The sequence below is a fragment of the Lutra lutra genome, chromosome 9 (assembly GCF_902655055.1).
Source record: "Lutra lutra chromosome 9, mLutLut1.2, whole genome shotgun sequence".
Lineage (NCBI taxonomy): Eukaryota > Metazoa > Chordata > Mammalia > Carnivora > Mustelidae > Lutra > Lutra lutra.
In genome coordinates this window covers 31913097-31932536 of record NC_062286.1, presented here as the reverse complement: position 1 = coordinate 31932536, position 19440 = coordinate 31913097, and the positions used below count along the sequence as shown (strand labels likewise).

Genomic DNA, 19440 nt, shown 5'->3' with positions numbered 1-19440 from the left:
CTGTTTTTGTTTCTCTTGCATCAGGAGATACATTCAGAAAAATGTTGCTATGGCTGATGTCAGAGAAATTACTGCCTTTGCTCTCTTTAAGGATTTTTATGGTTTCACGTCTCACATTTAGGTCTTTAATCCTTTTTGAGTTTATTTTCATTCTTTTGCACGTAGCTGTCCTGTTTTCCCAGCACCATTTGTTGAAGAGATTATCTTTTTCCCATTGGATGGATTGATTTTATAACTGTGGGTTTATTTCTGGGTTTTCTACTCTATTCCATTGATCTATGGGTCTGTTTCTGTGCCGGTACCATACTGTTCTGATTACTGCAACTTTGTAATATAACTTAAAACCTGGAATTGTGATACCTCTAGTTTTGTTTTTCCTTTTCAAGATTGTTTTGGCTATTCTAGGTCTTCCGTGGTTCCATTCAAATTTTAGGATTGCTTGTTCTACTTCTGTGAAAAATGCTGTTGGTATTTTGACAGGGATTGCATTAAATTTCTAGATTGCTTTGGGTAGTATTGACATTTTAAAGATATTTGTTCTTCCAGTCCATAGGAATGAAATATCTTTCCACTTCTTTGTGTTGTCTTGAATTTCTTTCATCAGTGTTCTATACTTTTCAGAGTACAAGTCTTTTATCTGTTTGGTTAAGTTTATTCCTAGATATTTTATCGGTTTTGGTGCAATTGTAATTGTGATTGTTTACTTAATTTCACTTTCTGCTACTTCATTATTAATGAATAGGAATGCAGCCGATTTCTGTATGTTGATTTTGTATCCAGTGACTTTACTGAATTCATTTATTAGTCTAGTAGTTTTCTGGTGGAGTCTTAGGGTTTTCTATGTATAGTGTCATGTCATCTGCAAATAATGAGAGTTCTCCTTCCTTACCAATTTGGATGTCTTTTTTTTTTTTTTATGTTGTTAATTGCTGTGGCTAGGACTTGTAGTATTATATTGAATAAAAGTGTTGAGAGTGGACATCCTTGTCTTGTTTCTGACCTTAGGGGAAAAAGCTTTGTTTTTCATCATTGAGTGTGATATTGGCTGTGGGTTTTCATATAAGGACTTCATTGTGTTGAGGTTTGTTCCCTCTAGACCTACTTTGCAGAGGTTTTTTATCATGAATGGATTTTATACTTTGTCAAATGTTTTTTTCTGCATATATTGAAATGATCATATGGTTTTTATTTTTCTCTTATTGATATGACATATCATGTTGATTATTTTGGACCACCTTGCATCCTGGGAATAAATCCCACCTGGTCATGGCATATGATTTTTTTCTGATGTAGTGTTGGATTCAGTTTGCTAATATTTTTTTAGGATTTTTCTGTGTGTATTTCTGAGAGATATTGGCAGGTGGGTTCTCTTTGTTTGTGGTGTCTTTATCTGGTTTTGGTATCAGAACGATACTGGCTTCAATTAATGAATTTAGAGGTTTTCCTTCCTCTTATATTTTTTTTTTAATAGCTTGAGAAGAATAGGTATTAATTCTTTAAATGTTTGTTAGAATTCTGTGAAGTTATCTGATCCTGGACTTCTGGTTTGTTTTTTTTTTTTTTTGTTTGTTTTTTTTTTTGAAGATTTTATTTATTTGACAGAGACACAGCAAGAGAGGGAACATAAGTAGAGGGAATAGGAGAAGGAGAAGCAGGCTTCCCGCCGAACAGGGAGCCCGATGTGGGGCTCGATCCCAGAATCCTGGGATCATGACCTGAGCTAAAGGCAGATGCTTAACAGCTGAGCACCAAGGCACCCCAGGACTTCTGGGTTTTTTTAGGAAGTTTTTGATTACTGATTCAGTTTCATTGCTGGTAATTGGTCTGTTCAAATTGTCTCTCCCTGCTTTAGTTTTGGTAAGTTTTATGTTTCTAGGAAAATATCCGTTTCTTTTGAGTTGTCCCAATTTGTTGGCATATAGTTTTTCATAATATTCTGTTAGCGTTTGTTCGTATTTCTGTGGTGTTGGTTGTTATTTCTCCCCTTTCATTGGTGATTTTGTTTATTTGGGTGTCTCTCCCCCCCCCCCACTTTGTGTGTGTGTGTGTGTGTGTGCGCGCGCGTGCGTGTGTGTCTGGCTAGAGGTTTATCAATTTTGTTGATCTTTTCAAAGAACCATCTCCTGGTTTCATTGATTTGTTCTGTTGTGTTTTTTTTTTAGTTTCTATACCATTCATTTTTGCCCTAATCTTTAATGTTCCTTCATTTTCTTTCCTTTTGCTGGTTTGGGGTTTTGTTCTTTTTTCCAGCTCCTTTAGGTGTGATATTAGGTTGTTCATTTGAGATTCTTCTTGCTTCTTGAGGTAGACCTGTATTGTCATAAACTTCCCTCTCATCCATTTTTGCTGGATCCCAAAGAGTTTGGACTGTTGTGTTTTCATTTCATTTGTTTCCATGTAATTTGTGATGTCTTTTATTTATTTATTTATATTTATTTATTTTGTTGACCCAGTCATTGTTTGGTAGCATATTATTTAACTTCCATATAGTTGTGCTCTTTCCAGATTTTTTCTTGTGGTTGATTTCTAGTTTCATAGCATTGTGGTCCGAAAAGATGCATGGTATGACTTCAGTTTTGTATTGTTTTGAATTTGTGGAGACTTGTTTTGTGGCCTTCTGGTAGCTATTTCAGTTTCACTGTCTGCTAATTGCATCATCTTCACCATTTTCTACATTCAATTGATTAACTCCTCTTCTGCTTTTGGGTTATATTTTCCTGCTTCTTTGCATGCTGGTAACTTTTGACTGGTTGATGGAAATTGTGAATTTTACATTGTTGGGTACTGGATTTTGTTATATTTTATCATGATTTATCAGTACTATATTTTGTTCTGACAAATGATTTAGTTATTTTGGATAAGTTGAATCCTTTTGAGACTTGCTCTAAGCTTTGGTAGAGCAGATCCAAAACAGACTTTAGTTTACTACTGAGACAGTGTTTTCTTGAGAACTTTACATGATATCCCATGTGTTAAGAGATCTTTCCACTGTGGCTGGTGGGAGCATGAACTAATAACCCCACTTCTGTGTGAGCTCCAGGAATTATTTTGTCTGCAGCCCATTTGGTGCTTCTTTTCTGGCCTTGGGGAATTTTTCTCACAGGTTTATATCAGTACTCTGCCGTAGATATGAGGGTACTCTGCGGATCTCTGGACCTGTCTTCCTCTGTCTTGGGAAGTCTTTTCCATTAAGTGCCCTACCGCACATATTTAGCCACCTTGACCTGATTTCTGTCTCCTTAATTTGGGATTGCTGGGCTCCCTTTGAGTCCGTGCTCAGGGGCCTGAAAATTGCCTCCGGGCAGAAGCTGAGCAGTGATAGGGCTCACCTCATTTGTTTCCCTACTCTTTAGGTAGCACAGTGTGAACTGCCTGTTTCCCAATATCTGAAAATCCTTTTTTCATGTATTTGGCTTTATAAATTATTCAACCTGGGAAGGTGATTCTGGGGCCTGTTATTCTATCATGACCAGGGACTTGTTCTTTTTGTTGCAACTTCTGGAAGTGGGAAGGAAAACCGGAAACTGGGGAAGGGAGAGTTATTAGAGGCAGGCAGAGTGGTCCCACTTGTCCGAGCTGGCAGTTCAGTACTTTTGCAGCTTTTGCACACGTTTCCATCTCTTTTCTCAATCTGCTGTTTGCTTCCACTTTCTTCCCAAATGAGTTCTAAAAAATTATTCCCAAATAAAATGTCCGATTTTAGTATACTTCCCAGTCTGTGCTTACATAATTATCCTCGGTCACCTTCTTACACATGTAATACCCACTTTGGTTAGAAACAGAAAGAAGGAAAACATACTCATTAGGCACTAAGCCTTTGTTAGAAATAAAACCAAGTAATAGGACATCCATTAGGTGTATGCATTGCAGACAATTCATGAAAAAGACATAGTCCCTGCCCTACAGGAGCTTTTGAGGAAACAGTTATAGTATACATCAGTGTTCAGCTATTAACAATAAAAGATAAGATAACGGGCGCCTTGGTGGCTCAGTTGGTTAAGCTTCTGCCTTCGGCTCAGGTCATGATTTCAGGGTCCTGGAATTGAGTCCTGTATTGGGCTCTCTGCTCGGGGGGAGTCTGCTTCTCACTCTCCCTCCCCTCCTCAAATAAATAAAATAAAATAAAAAAATAAACAAGATAACTGCAGAAGGCACAAGTTAATTCTAACTGAGAGATCAAGTGAATTGATACGATAGTAGAGCCACAAAAAGATCATTAGAATTTCAGCTGGTAGGGTTAAGGGGAGAAGAACAATCAAGGCAGAGGACAGGCATGAGAAAGCATGCAGGTGTGAAAGTGTTCTGGGAGCAGTGAGGCAGGAAGCCCGCAATTAGCTTTTAGACCTCAGCTTAAACATCACTTGGTCAGAGAGGATTTTTCCCTGACCCCCAAATCTAAATTAGGTTATTCCTATTCATAAAACTGTTTCCTTCATGCAGTTATAAAGAGTGATTAGTATTTTTCCCTTCACTAAATTGTAAATGACATGATGCATGCAGAGCTGTTTCTTCATTATATTCCCAGTGCCTGGTATTATATGTGGAACATAGCAGGCTCTGAAGAAATATTTCCTGAATGAATGTGTTCAGTGGTATGCTAGTCTCTGGCACATGGGTGTTGAATGTGGAATGTACCACACAAATGTGTCAGTGATTTCTCTTAAAACTTTATCAACATTGGTAAAATGTCTTCCTCTAAAATGCTTCATGAAATACCAAGAGTAATAAATTTTTTTTTAAAGATTTTATTTATTTATTTGACAGAGATCACAAGTAGGCAGAGAGGCAGGCAGAGAGAGAGGAAGAGAAGCAGGCTTCCTGCTGAGCAGAGAGCCCGATGCGGGGCTCGATCCCAGGACCCTGGGATCATGACCTGACCTGAAAGCAGTGGCTTTAACCCTCTGAGCCACCCAGGCGCCCCCAAGAGTAATAAATTTTTGACTCAAAGTTGGGCTAGTATTTCCTTTACCCTTTGTATTTTGCATTTCTTTTTAAAGACTTCTACTGTTGCATCTCTTCTTGTTTTCTTCGCTAGAGTTCCCCCAAGAGCAGTCTGCATTTAGGATCCCTCTTCCCCTCTCTCTCTTCATATTTACTCCGAGGTCCCATTTACTGCCAGATGAGTCCCATTTGTTTGGGTTCCATTTGAGTGCCATTTGGGTTCTGCTCATTCTACTCTATTCGTATTTTTCTCCAAGAGGTCACCAATTATGTGCTAATTGTTCATTAATTGGCCTTCTCAAAATACTCTGAGATTTGCAGCATTTAAAGTTCTCAGACACTGGTTTTTATTTTGCCTCATCTTCATCTGCTCGGATGTAGGTGCTACCAAGGTTCCATCCTGTCCTTCACGGCTCTGCGGTCTTAACCCCGGAGTGAGAGATTTTATCCATCCTTAATTTGTATTGTTTCCTGTGAGTGATTGGGTGAACTCCAGATCCTTGTCTTTTTTTTTTTTTTTTAAAGATTTATTTATTTATTTATTTGACAGAGAGAGAGAGATCACAAGTAGACAGAGAGAGAGAGAAAGAGAGAGAGAGGGAAGCAGGCTCCCTGCTGAGCAGAGAGCCCGATGCGGGACTCGATCCCAGGACCCTGAGATCATGACCTGAGCCGAAGGCAGCGGCTTAACCCACTGAGCCACCCAGGCGCCCCAAGATCCTTGTCTTTGGCCTTAACTTCTTTCTGGAGCTTTAAGATCTGGCTAGATTTCTAGCTCTTTTTGGGTAAATTAAAGGTAGATTTTGGTTACTGCATTAAGTTATCTTTTTTCAAAAATTATCTTTCTGTTTTCTTTATTCTTTCATTAACATAGATCTAGTTTTCCTTTGCCAAAAATACAGAGGAAAATGAGGGAAAAGACCCAGTAACACATGTCTAACCTAGAACAAAGAATGTAAGTTCTGTGAGTACTAGAACTCTGTCTTTTCTGCTTTTCCTAAATGCCTACTACACTGCCGAGCACATATATGGACTACTCAACAAATATTTGTTGCACGAATGAAAGAAATGTAAGGGAAAGATTAGAAGAACTACCAAACACCCTGTCAAGCTAATGTGGTCTGTAGTGCTAACTCTGATATTTATATAGTAGTATTTATTTTATTTCTCTTCCTCCTGCAGCTTGAATTATTTTGCTATTCTCCCATAGGAATTTAGATTTTGAACAAGTTTTATAAAGTACCTAACTATCCTGTCCCTTGGCTACATAATAGCAAAAACATTTACAATTAAGAACTTGTAGGAGCACCTGGGCGGCTCATGAGGTTAAGCATTTGCCTTTGGCTCTGGTACATAATCTTAGGATCCTGGGATCTAGCTCAGCAGGAACTCTGCTTCTCCCTTTCCCTCAGCCTCTTCCCCCTGCATGTGCTCACTTGCTCTCTCAAATAAATAAATTAAATCTTAAAAAAAAAAAACCAAACTTGTAAAATCTCATATGCCTCTTTGCCAGGACCAGGTTTATAGTTGCATCAGTTTCTTTGTTTTGCTCAATACTTGTTATCTAAATAACAACAAAGATATTTTGTTACTTGTAAAACTTATATATTTATGTTTTATAACATTTATTGAAGAAAATACTTAAAACTTCCAAGACTAGAAAAATAGTTTTAAATATTATTCATGATAATCTTAATTTTAAAAAATTTGTAAGTATATCTTATATTTAAAGGAGTACATGTAACTTACACATTCAGTTTAAAATGAACACCTATGTACCTAACACATGGTTTAAGATTCAATTTATTTCTAATACTTTAAAAGGCCCCTTTGTTTCTCTACATAATTGCATCTCCTCTCCCATCACCTGGAAATGGATTAATCGACTGCTTACATTTCTTTCTTTTTTTTTTTTTAAAGATTTATTTATTTATTTATTTATTTGACAGAGAGAAATCACAAGTAAGCAGAGAGGCAGGCAGAGAGAGAGGAGGAAGCAGGCTCCCTGCTGAGCAGAAAGCCCGATGTGGGGCTCGAACCCAGGACCTGGGATCATGTCCTGAGCTGAAGGCAGCGGCTTAACCCACTGAGCCACCCAGGCGCCCTGACTGCTTACATTTCTTTACAGTTTTATCACATGTGTATAAATTCCTGAACAATGCCTGGTTTGGTTTTGCCTTTTTCTGATCTTGACATAAATGGAATCATATTGTTTGTATTAGTCTGTAACTTATATTTTTGCCCAGTATTTTGATTTTGAGAGTCATTTATGTTATGTAGCTTTTAGCTCACTCTTTTTCACTGGTATATAATATTCCACTTTGTGAGTTTACTACAGTGTATTGATCCATTCTGGTGTTGATAGACATTGGGGTTGTTTCCAAGTCTTGCTTTTCAAACATTACTTACTGTTAACATTTTTTTTTTTTTAAGATTTTATTTATGGGGGCACCTGGGTGGCTCGGTGGTTTAAGCCTCTGCCTTCGGCTCAGGTCATGATCTCAGGGTTCTGGCATCGAGCCCCGCATGGGGCTCTCTGCTCAGCAGGGAGCCTGCTTCCCTCTCTTTCTCTGCCTGCCTCTCTGCCTACTTATGATCTCTCTCTGTCAAATAAATAAATTCTTAAAAAAAAAGATTTTATTTATGAGAGAGAGAGAGCAAGCACGAGCAGGGACAGAGGGAGAGTAAGAAGCAGACTCCCCGCTGAGCAGGGAGCCCGACATGGGGCTCATACCCAGGACCCTGGGATCATGACCTGACCTGAAGACAGATGCTTAACAACTGAGTCACGTAGGTGTCCTTTAATTTCTCCTTAATGCCATATGTCACAACTAAAAAAATCAACACTAGTACATTGTTATTTACTGAACTTACGACCTTATTCACATTTTGCCAGTTTTCCCTCCAGTGTCCTTTCTACTGCTTCAGATTCGCACCCAGGATACCGCATCAAATTTAGTCATCTTGTCTCCCTTGCCTCCTCTGGTCTGTGACAGTTTCTCAGACTTGCCTTATCCTTGTTGACTTTGAGAAGTGCTGGTCATGTTTTTTGCAGAATGCTCCTCAATTTGGATTTGTCCATTGCTTTTCTCATGGTTAGACTGAGGTCATAGCTTTTTGGTAGGAAAACTACAGAGGTAAATTGCCATTTTTTGTCACAGCATATCAGAGGTACATGTTATAAACATGATTTGTCATTCTTGATGTTAACCTTGATCACAGGGCCAAGGTAGTGTTTCCTAGCTTTATCCTCTATAAAGTTAATCCTCCATCCCCCATCTTTTACATATTGTATGGAACTGGATTGTAACTGAAGCGTATAGTATTAAATATCCCTCCCTCAACTTATAAAGAATATGGAAAAGATAGGGGAGGGAGTAACTATGTAGTTGCAGTTGCATATATATATAAAGGAAATATCTATATTTCATATAGATATGAAAAGAGCAATTTCCCTTTATTTAGGAAAATAAGTTTATATTTGTTTCATATATCTGTTTGTATCTGTATCAGAATGGCCTCATGGATATTTATTTTATACTTCGGATTATAATCCAGTACTGTGTTATTTTCTTGCTCAAATTGTATCAGCTTTGATCATTGGGAAGTCTTTCTTGTTGACTCCTGTCTTGTTTTTCCCTTTCTTTCATTCCTTCTTTTTCCCCACTCTATGACTTTTTGACATGCTCTAACCTTTTGGGTTTTGAGTACTTTTCCCTTTCCAGTACTGCAATATGCTCTAGGCTCATTCTGTATATTCCCGTCTCCAGACCTAGAATCAGCCATGGCTCTAAAGAACGCTTCTTTCTCTTGTGGAGACTGGTGTTAGGAACCAAGATCAGGGCACTGGATGTGCTCCTTGTTAGTGAGGTATGTATATGTACCTTTAGGCCCTCTTAGTGGACTGAACTAGGAAATATGTAGGTACATACTGTATGCACATAATGGTAACATGTAGGTGTATTGTTTGATTTTTGTTGTTCTGTTTGAGAACATTTAATTTTAGTACCTTTTTTTAAGGCCTCATTTTAGGTCATGGACAGGGTAGAGAACTTAGTTGAAGGTAACTATGATATTGATATCTTATCTTTTTTATGAAAAGGTCTTTTTCGGGTGCCTGGCTGGCTTAGTTGGAGGAGCATGTGACTCTTTGTCAAGGGGTTGTGAGTTCAGGTCCCACATGGGGTAAAGAGAAATAAATAAAACTTAAGAAAAAATAAAGGTCTTTTTACCAAGACCCTTTTAAGACAAAAATAGTCCTCAAGTCATGGACATTTTGTTTCCAGAGTCCCATAATTGAACTGTTTAGAATACAGAATAAAATTTCCCTTAGCACCAGATATATTGAGTGTAGTTTAATTTTTTTAGCATGGCCTACAGAAATCTTTTACATTGTATCTCTTGCTCACTTCACCTCCTACCATCTTCCCATCATGCTTCCTTATATTCTAACCATACCAAACTGCTTGCTCTTTCCTAAACTGCAGTATGTACTCTTGTATCTCTGTGTGTTTACTTATAGCATTCCTGCCAGATTGCCTTCCTCATTGATTCACCTGGAAGAGTTCCATTCATTTTTCAAAAGTCAGCTCAGTTTGTAGACCTTCTATCAATCCCCCTCTTAGTTTCTCCAGATATATTTAGGACTCACTTTGAAGTTCTTAATTCTGTGTTAGTATTTTTCCAAGTGTGATCTCAGGATCACTTGCAAGAATCTTCTGAGGTGTTTTGTTAAAGATGCAGATCTTTGCAAAGGGAATAGTGGGAGTGGGGTGAATTGGCATTGGTGAGAGTCTCTGTAGGTGATAGGCAATATTTTTATATTCCACTCCAGTATTTTTAAATGAAAAATTTTAAACCTACACAAAGTAGCCGGAACAAATCTTCATGTGCCCATCACCCAGAGTTACCTAGATTTTGCCACATTTACTTCTTCATCCACCTGCCTCTTTATCTTTCCTGAAGTACTTTAAAGCAAATCACATTCATCAGAGGTCATTTCCTCCCTGTGTATTTCAACATGCATTTTTTTCTTACATATTCTTACGTACTTATTCAGCTGCAATGCCATCATAGTTTTCAAAATTAACAATTTCTTGGTGTCTCTGATAATACCAGTCAAAACTCAGATTCATCCATTTTTTTGAGAAGTGTTGTTTTTGCAGTTGGTTTATTGGAATCAGAAGCCAAACAAGGACTGCATATTAAATGTAGTTGTTATGTCTCTGAATTTTCTTTAATTTACAGACCCTTCTCTCCTAATTGACTTATTGCAGGGACTGGGTCAGTTGTCATTCAAGATGTTCAACATTCTGGATTTTTCTGTTTACTTCCTTGGGGTAATATCTAACTTATATGTGTCATAGTTTCTATAAATGGAAGATAGCTTTTGAGTCTTGATTAGATTTATTTTTAGCTTTTTTGGCAAGATTACACCACAGGTGGTGTTGTGGCTTTACACTGCATCAAGTGTGGCCTCAGTTTTAGTGATATTAACTTAAGATTGATCACTTAAGATTCACAAGTGACAACCTTAGCCCTTCTTTATAAAAGATGAACAGTTCATATAACGGTTTCATCTGTTGGTGATTAATGTCTGAATTTATGTTGTTCAAGTTGCAGATGGATGGTTTTTGCTCTGCATTCCTTTTACATTTGTTCTCTGGAATCCTTCTGTAAGGGAGAATTCCTCATCAAGTTGGGTTATTTGGTTATCCCAGAGTATAGTTCGGACAGGAAACGAAGGATGTATATTAATTATTTCAGGATTAAGAATTGGTGCCCCAGTTATTTCCAGTGCTGTTTAATGAGTTTGGTATTTTTTAAAACATCATTTTGACCCCATTGGTTTTTATAGATTCAGTGTATTTCACAAGTTATCCTTGCACAGGGGCCATGCTAATCTTCTCTGTATCATTCCAAATTTAGTAAATGTGCTGCTGAAGCAAGCACAGTCAGTATCTTTCCGTTAGTTACAATAGATTTGGTTTTTGAATTAGCCCATATTTTGCAAGTGAGGAGCCTTTTCATGATATTCTTGTGTTTTGTTTTGTTTGTTACGACCCATTCACCTCTGAGAGTTTCCTTGCTTTCTGGTACAATAAGATGTCCCAGGCTTATAATGTCATTTATAATGTGGTTTTGAATGAAGGGTTAACTATGTATGTGTTTTTAAAATTCTGTGTGTGAATATTTCCTACTATAATTGAAAATTTCTTCAGATGGTATGAGATAGAACTTTTCAGTAACTGTATTTCCTATAATTTAAAGTTGTTGCTATATGTTAGCTGTATCTTTTTTCATCACTTTTATTGTAAAAATTATAGTTGAAGTTATCTTTATTATTTTTGTACATGCATTTTTTTTGGCCATATGTAGTAGTCCAAAGCTACTTCTATAGTGTACACAGGTTCTCAGATTATTTATTTATTTATATTTTGTTCACATGGCCAAATATGTGATGAGTAGTTTTAAATAATTTTTACTTATTGCAGTTAATTTATTGTAATCATTTAACATTAGTCAAAAAGAAAAATCTTGACAATTGGGACTAAGTTATTTGCAAATATCCATTAAAAAAGCCCTCTTCACATCCTATACTTATGACAGCTAATAGGTTAATAAGTAAATATATCTCATCCATAAAAACCCAGTAGTTAGGTAGTTTTGCTACTTGAGTATTTGAAACACTACTAGGAGAAATAACTCTCTACAGCCAAAAAAATTAAATAGAATAAAAATTTTAAACCACTTGATAAAAAAAATTTCAGCTTTGTTTCACTACATATAATACAAGAACCTTAAACTGAGGAGTTCAACTTGAATTTCTTATCTTTTCTGCAAAATATCCTCTTCTTGGAGTGCGTAGGTGGCTCAGTGGGTTAGAGTCTCTGTCTTCGGCTCAGGTCGTGATCCCAGGGTCCTGGGATCAAGCCCCATATTGGGCTCTCAGCTCAGCGGGGAGCCTTCTTCCTGCTCTCTCTCAGCCTGTCTCTCTGCCTACTCTGTCTGTCAAATAAGTAAATAAAATCTTAAAAAAAAAATCCTCTTCTAGTATTTACTGGCTAAGTTGGTGGTTCTCTCCCCCAAAATAGTTATCCAAACACACCTCCTCACTTACCCACCTCCCAGTGTTTCTGCCTTGGTTTAGGCCTCCACTGTTTCTTTTTCCAGACCCTGTAGCATCCTTCCAACTAGTTTTGCTTCCTTCAACCTAATCTTCATTTCAACTTATTCTTCATACTGATACCAGAGAGATTCTTCCGCAAAGGGATATAATTATGTCAGTGTTTTGTTTAAAACCTTTCAATTATTCTATTTCCCTGGTAACTTCCCCACTTCTTAGGATTAAACACAAGTGTGCCCTTCTCAGGCTTAGCCTTCCCTACATGCGCTCTTTGGCCCAGCTCTTAAAGTTTTTCCAACATATCATTTGGTCTTGGCCTCTATAATTTTTTATATGCTAGCTTTTTTAGTAAAAGCCCTGCTTCCTAATGTGCTGCCTTTCACACCTTATTCATCCTTTATAAGCTGCAGTTCATGTGTGTTTTCCTTGGGAAGACTTTTGTTTTGTTTCGTTTTGTTTTGTTTTTGTTTAAGAGAGGGTGCAAGCTGGAGGAGTGGGGAGGAGCAGAGGGAGAAAGACTCTTAAGCAGCCTTCACGCCCAACATGGGGCTTGATCTAACAACCCTGAGGTCATGACCTAAGCCCAAATCAAGAGTTGGAAGCTTAACTGACTAAGCCACCCAGGCACCCCTCTTGGGAAGACTTCTGATACTTCTGATACTCCTCATACCCATCTGCAAGGGTCACTCTTTTTTTTTTTTTTTTTTTTTTTTTGTCATCGCTGTACCTTAAAGAACTCCCATTTTAGCCCCATCACACTATGTTAATTCAGTTGTGTACATGTCTAGCTCCTCTGTGAGCTGAACTCTTTGTGAGGGTAGATGTTATGTCCTTATTCCTCTTTACGTCCCCAGCAAATAAGAGGAACTCTGGAAGAAAAAAATAAGATTGTTATATATATGGGACTAAAAGCTAATTAACAGTCTCCAAGAAATGAGAAAACATTTTTAGTCAACTTAAGTATAGAAAAGATTTAAGTTCTCTGATTTGTTTTATTTTTGTCTCTCAATTTTTTTACAAAGGATTTTTGCTTTGATTTTTAAATCTATGAATGAGGAAAGATAAGCACCTAAAACATAAACTGTTGGCTAAATAATTATTGTAACACTAAGAAAGAAATGTAACAGTCCAAATCTTTATTTGCTATGGCAAAGATTTTGAGAATACAAGTTTTATTTTGTATTCTGTTATATTTATAAATCACAGTAGCAGATCTGGGCTCAAGATAGGATGAAATACACTCTAGAAGCCTTTCTAGTTCTTCAGAGAGCCATTAGCTAGAAAAGGCTATGAAAAATTCATCAGTTCAATGTGGTGTTTTCTGGTAGTTTACCCAGGGGATTGCTGAATACACTGAGAGGACTCCTGTATCTGACAACTAGGGATTGATACAGACCTGATCCCTTTGTTCTTTCAGATTCCACAAAATCTGGCGATAATAGCCCACAAAGTTGCTTCTGAATCTGTTAGAAACCAGTAGAGACAAAATGGACCATCTCTAAGATAGATGTAGGAAGTCTTTAAAGTACGTTTTTGTTTTGTTTTAAGTTTTATTTATTTATTTGACAGACAGATCACAAGTGGGCAGAGAGGCAGGCAGAGAGAGAGGGGGAGGCAGGTCCTAGGACCCTGAGATCATGACCTGAGCTGAAGGCAGAGGCTTAACCCACTGAGCCACCCAGGCGCCCCAAGGATGTTTAAAATTCACTGTGTCATCTTTTGTTGAATAGGATGATTCTACCTTAAAAGAATTACTCACTGTCATGATCATATAAAATTCTTACTCATGGCTATCATGGCTTCACTTTAGTGAACTTCTTACATTTGCTTTATTTAAATTACCCAATTATATTTTTTAAAATATATGAACTTTTTGATATCAGTAAATGTAAGTATAAAATATAATATTTTAAAAAACCGTATGTAAGGGAAAACCCACATCTAGTGTATAAACCCAATTCTAAATGCTTATTATAATTGGTATGTGTATCTCTTTCTCTCTTACACACCTTATACACTTTCAGTGAGTATCAGCTATAGATGACTTCTGAAGGCTGTCATAAGATTTGGCAGGGTAACCTCTTCTGTATGGTCTTCAATAATTTGGATCACTTGACCTATTATATACCTTGAGTACCACTTAAATGGAATGGCACACTTTAGCTGTAACACTATCTCACAGAAAGGAAGTGTTTTTTGTTCTGTCTGTACAGGAAATGTAATACTACTTCTGTCTGCTCGCTAAATCTCTTAACAGCATCTTCCTTAAAAGAATAAAGAGCAGGGGCGCCTGGGTGGCTCAGTGGGTTAAGCCGCTGCCTTCGGCTCAGGTCATGATCTCAGGGTCCTGGGATCGAGTCCCACATCGGGCTCTCTGCTCAGCAAGAAGCCTGCTTCCCTCTCTCTCTCTCTCTGCCTGCCTCTCCGTCTACTTGTGATCTCTCTCTGTCAAATAAATAAATAAAATCTTTAAAAAAAAAAAAAAAAAAAAAAAAAAAAAAAGAATAAAGAGCAAAGTCTGTATTTCAGGAATTGGTGTTCTTATCTTGAAACATTTACCGTTGTCCATGCTTTTCAGTTGGAGGTTTTAAAGTATTATTTTTTTAAGGAAGTAAAATAACTTATTAGTCTCTTGTATGAATGAACCTTGTGATTCTAATTTGACAGATTTAAGATATGGTAAAGGCTAATAGTCAGAAACTTAGAAGAACAGCTGGCATCATGCATTATTTTCTGTTTAAGCCTAATTTTTTGTGTGATTAATTTACCTAATAGGTTTTATTTGGCTATTAGTAACCATAAGTGAATAAAACAGTTTGAATTTAAATTTCTAAAATTTTATGCAGTATCAAGTTTGTTTAAACCGTAGCATTTCACCACTCTAGTTATATACAGTTTTTTTTTGATTCTATATAATTATCTATTTTAGTTATGTCTTTATTTGTTGAATGGTTTATCTCCTAAGGAGTTTATGCTCCGGGAATCATCCAAACTCTAGCCTTACCACTACCCCTTTTCAGTCTTAATTCTAAGAAAGAGATATTTTATCCCTTTCACCCCTGCAACCCTAAGGCTTTGAGTATACCATGAATGTCATGGATTTAGAGCGAAAAGTAAAGAGAATATGATTCTAGAACTAGATAAACAAGGCCTGCCCAATTAGATTATCACTGTCCATCCAGTAGACAAGGGAACATGTAATTATAACCCAGTATGACAAACTGATAACAAAAATGAGGTATCCAGTACAAGCATTAGCAGAGTATAAGGCCCCTATAAGCAGAGACTGTTTTTGGTTTATCACTATGTATCCAACATTAACAGAGTCTGATACTTAATAGAGTCAATAAATCATTTGAATGAATGAGATTAATTCTACCTTAGAAAGAGGCAAGAAACAAGGAAGTCTTCCCAAATGAGGTGAGATCTGGGCATTGAAAGTCAGACAGGCAGATAAAAGGGTAAGAGAAAGAATGATAGGCATGGAGAACAGTGAGTAAAACTGCATGCCATGTTTTAGCAAACCGCAAATAGTCTGAATTGCTTCGGCATAAAGTGGAACCTGAAGAGCAGCTGGAGGTGGAGATATATTAGTGACGAATTATGTTGTTTGCATGGGTTTCTTTGAAAAACAAAGAACATTTTAAAAAATAATCTGATTAATTTGCACTTTCCAGAATACTTTCTAAAATGTGTTCCTGAGGTACCTAAATATTTTAAAAAGTTAATTAAATTTATTGTTGATTAAATATTTTTATTTTAATATTATCTCTAGCATTTTAGCTGTATGTTGGATATTCAGTATATTTATAATTTCATAAATTTTACTTTATTTGTAATTTTGAATGAAAATGATTATACCTTTTCAGATTATAGAGCTTTATAGTGGTGCCTTTGCATTTATTACTTGTCAACATTTATTAAAGTGTGACAGCATACTTCAAGCCAAGTGTCTTGTGGAAGCCCACTGTGTGATTAGATACAGTTTGTGGGCATTTTCCTTTTGCTGATGGGTCTACTAGGACACTCCTCAGACTCCAAATTTGACAGTCAGGGGTTTAGTGGAAAGAGTGATGGCCCAGACACCAGGAGGCCCAGCTTCAGTATTTATAACATTCCTAGTAGTTATAACATACCCATCCATGGGTATTTTCCTTTTTCTCATTTGCTAAATAGTGGGGCTGAGTTAAATGACTTCTAAAGCCCCTTTTATTTCTAAAATTCTGTGGGTTTTGTAAATCTATAGCTGTATATTTCATGTGATTCTGAAGCCTTGGACAGGAATGTAATCCCCAATTATAGCTACGGTTTCCAGTACAACATCTTGTGAAAACAGTGGCTGCTATACTGTGATTTCTAAAATATACTTTCATTTTGGGGCACCTGGGTGGCTCAGTCAGTTAAGCGTCTGCCTTCAGCTCAGATCATGATCTGGAATTCCAGGATCGAGTCCTTCATCAGGCTCCCCGCTCAGCGAGGAGTCTGCTTCTCCCTCTAACCCTCCCCCTCTCATGCACTCACTCTCTCTCACTCTCTCTCAGATGATAAATAAAATCTTTAAAAAATAAAATGTACTTTTATTTCTTAAATTTAGCTGTATGTGTGAGATACCGTTTTCCTTTTTATAAGTGCTTTTTTTAAAAGATTTTTATTTTTTATTTTTTTAAGATTTTATTTATTTATTTGATAGAGACAGCGAGAGAGGGAACACAAGCAGGGGGAGTGGGAGAAGGAGAAGCAGACTTCCCACCGAGCAGAGAGCCTGATGTGGGGCTCGATCCCAGGACCCTGGGATCATGACCTGAGCTGAAGGCAGATGCTTAACAGACTGAGCCAGGCACCCCTTTATTTTTTATTTTTAAGTGATCTCTACACCCCACATGGGGCTTGAACCTTACAACCCAGCAATCAGGAGTCACATGCTTCACTAACTGAGCCAGCCAGATGCCCTGAGACATAGTTTTTCTTGTTAAGTACTTTTATAATTAAAAGTTCCTTTTTCTCCCCGAGTCATATTAGAGATTTTGATAGGATAGGTAGAGATATCTAGCAAGTGTTTGAGGTGTGTGTCTAAAACTCAGGAGAGAAGTCAGGATTAGAGATAGCTTTGCAGTCATCTGGATAGATTATAGTTTAAGATGTGGAACTAATGAGATTGGCGGAAAGAACAGAAGAAGGGAATAAACAAATGACAATAGAATCCACACTACAGAGGTAGAGGAAAATAAGGAACTCCACAAGAAAATGGAAAAAGAAATAAGAGAGGTGGAATAGATTGTGTCACTGATGAGAAAAGAGATAAAAATGAAGACTTGACTGAGAGCCCCCCATGAAAAGTGTACCATGTGCTTTTAGGATTCACTGATAAATGAGGATGAATCAGCCATGAAGGGAAACAGAGAAGGCAATTTAAGCCAATGGGTGCATGCAGTTCAATGAATAAAAATAAAACTTTTAAGCAGAATCAGACCTGAAATAGAACAAACTAAACTGATGGTGGCTGGTGGGAAGGGGGTTAGGGGGATGGACCGGGTGGGTGAAGGGGAATGGGAGATACTTCTGGTTGTGGAATGAATAATCAAGGGAATGTGAGATACTTCTGGTTGTGGAATGAATAATCAAGGGAGTATAGTCAGTGATACTGTAGTAACGTAGTGACGGATGGCACCTGCACTGTGAGCATAGCATAAGGTGTAGAGAAGGCGAATCACTGCTGTACAGCTAAAACCATTGTAACCTTGTGTGTCACCTATACTCAGATAAATGAATTAACAAAACATTAGTCAGGTTCCAGTTTAAAAACAGAAAGGTGGGTTTGGTCTTGTAAAGTGTTGAAGGGAAGTAAGTTTACACTAGTTATATACATTAGTTGGAGTATGATGGCATGGAGAATACCAAGTGCTGAGCTGAGAAACATGAATTCTGGGCTCTAAGTCCAAACTAACCATTATTTTAATTGTCCATCCATTCAGTCATCTAACAGGGTGGAGAGATTGATAACAAATCACTTACAGTCAGGTTGGCAATTGCTATACCAGACATAACCAAAAATGATAGGACAAATGATTTAAGCCTTTTGGAGCTTAGTTTCTTCATCTATAAAACAATAATAAATTGCTTTAAACCTCAGACTTGATGAAGCACTCTCCACTACAGTTGTGAATTGTTGTATTATGTGCCTCTAAAGTATTTTTTAAATGTATATGTATGTATGTATGTGTGTGTGTGTGTGTGTATATATATATATATATATATAACTTTATTTAAGATTTATTTATTTGAGAGAGTACGTGAGTGCACACAAGTGGGGGAGGGGCAGAGGAAGAGAGGCAATCCCAAGCAGACGCCCCACTGAGTGCAGAACCTGATGTAGGGCTTGATCTCTCAACACATGAGATCATGACCTGAGCCAAAATCACAAATCAGATGTTTATCTGACTGAGCCACCCAGGCAGTCCTCTGTGTATGTTTAACATACATTTCAGAAATTCATTATGTAGTATACTGTCTATTAAATAGTCCCCCTACACTGACGCTGTCATACCCTGTCTGCTGATGAAATGTAGTAGGACAGACCATACTACATGCTCTTGGCCAGCGAGTACTGTGCACTTTCCTTCAAAGAAGGCTCTGCCGCTGTTCTAAAGTTGAACATATTTTAAAACATACATTGTCTGTCTCCTGGAACTGATTTTTCTGCCATTTTTTTAAAAAAGATTTTATTTATTTATGTGACAGAGATCACAAGTAGGCAGAGAGGCAGGCAGAGAGAGAGAGGAGGAAGCAGACTCCCTGCTGAGTAGAGAGCCCGATGCAGGACTCGATCCCAGGACCCTGAGATCATGACCTGAGCCAAAGGCAGAGGCTTAACCCACTGAGCAACCCAGTTTCTGCCATTTTTAAGAGTAGGGAATAGGGGCGCCTGGATGGCTCAGTCGGTTAAGCATCTGCCTTTGGCTCAGGTGATGATTCCAGGGTCCTGGGATTGAGCTCCATGTGGGGCTCCCTGCTCAGTCGAGAGTCTACTTCTTCCTTTCCCTCTGCCAGCCACTCCTGCTTGTATTTATGCTGTCTCTCTCTCTCAAATGCATAAGTAGAATCTAAAAATATAAATAAAAGTAAGGAATAGTTGCGACCCATAGTGAAGTGGCAAAGGACGCAAGTAAACACTATCATGCTGGTTATTAAAATGTGAGTTCTACAGAGGCTGTTGGCCTGATGGGTTCTAAAGAAATGGTTGAGGAAAATGAAAGTAAAGATTATTAGGTATTGTCCACAATAGCCAAACTATGGAAAGAGCCTAGATGTCCATCAACAGATGAATGGATAAAGAAGATGTGGGGTGTGTGTGTGTGTGTGTGTGTGTGTGTGTG

The 19440-nt window shown here is 37.6% G+C and overlaps 1 protein-coding gene and 1 pseudogene across 1 annotated transcript in view; one reads left to right on the top strand and one right to left on the bottom strand.

Annotated features, from left to right (window-relative positions):
- SOS1 (SOS Ras/Rac guanine nucleotide exchange factor 1) overlaps positions 1–19440 on the top strand; it is a 147465-nt gene that overhangs the window by 41125 nt on the left and 86900 nt on the right.
- LOC125110135 (uncharacterized) lies at positions 10795–10893 on the bottom strand (annotated as a pseudogene).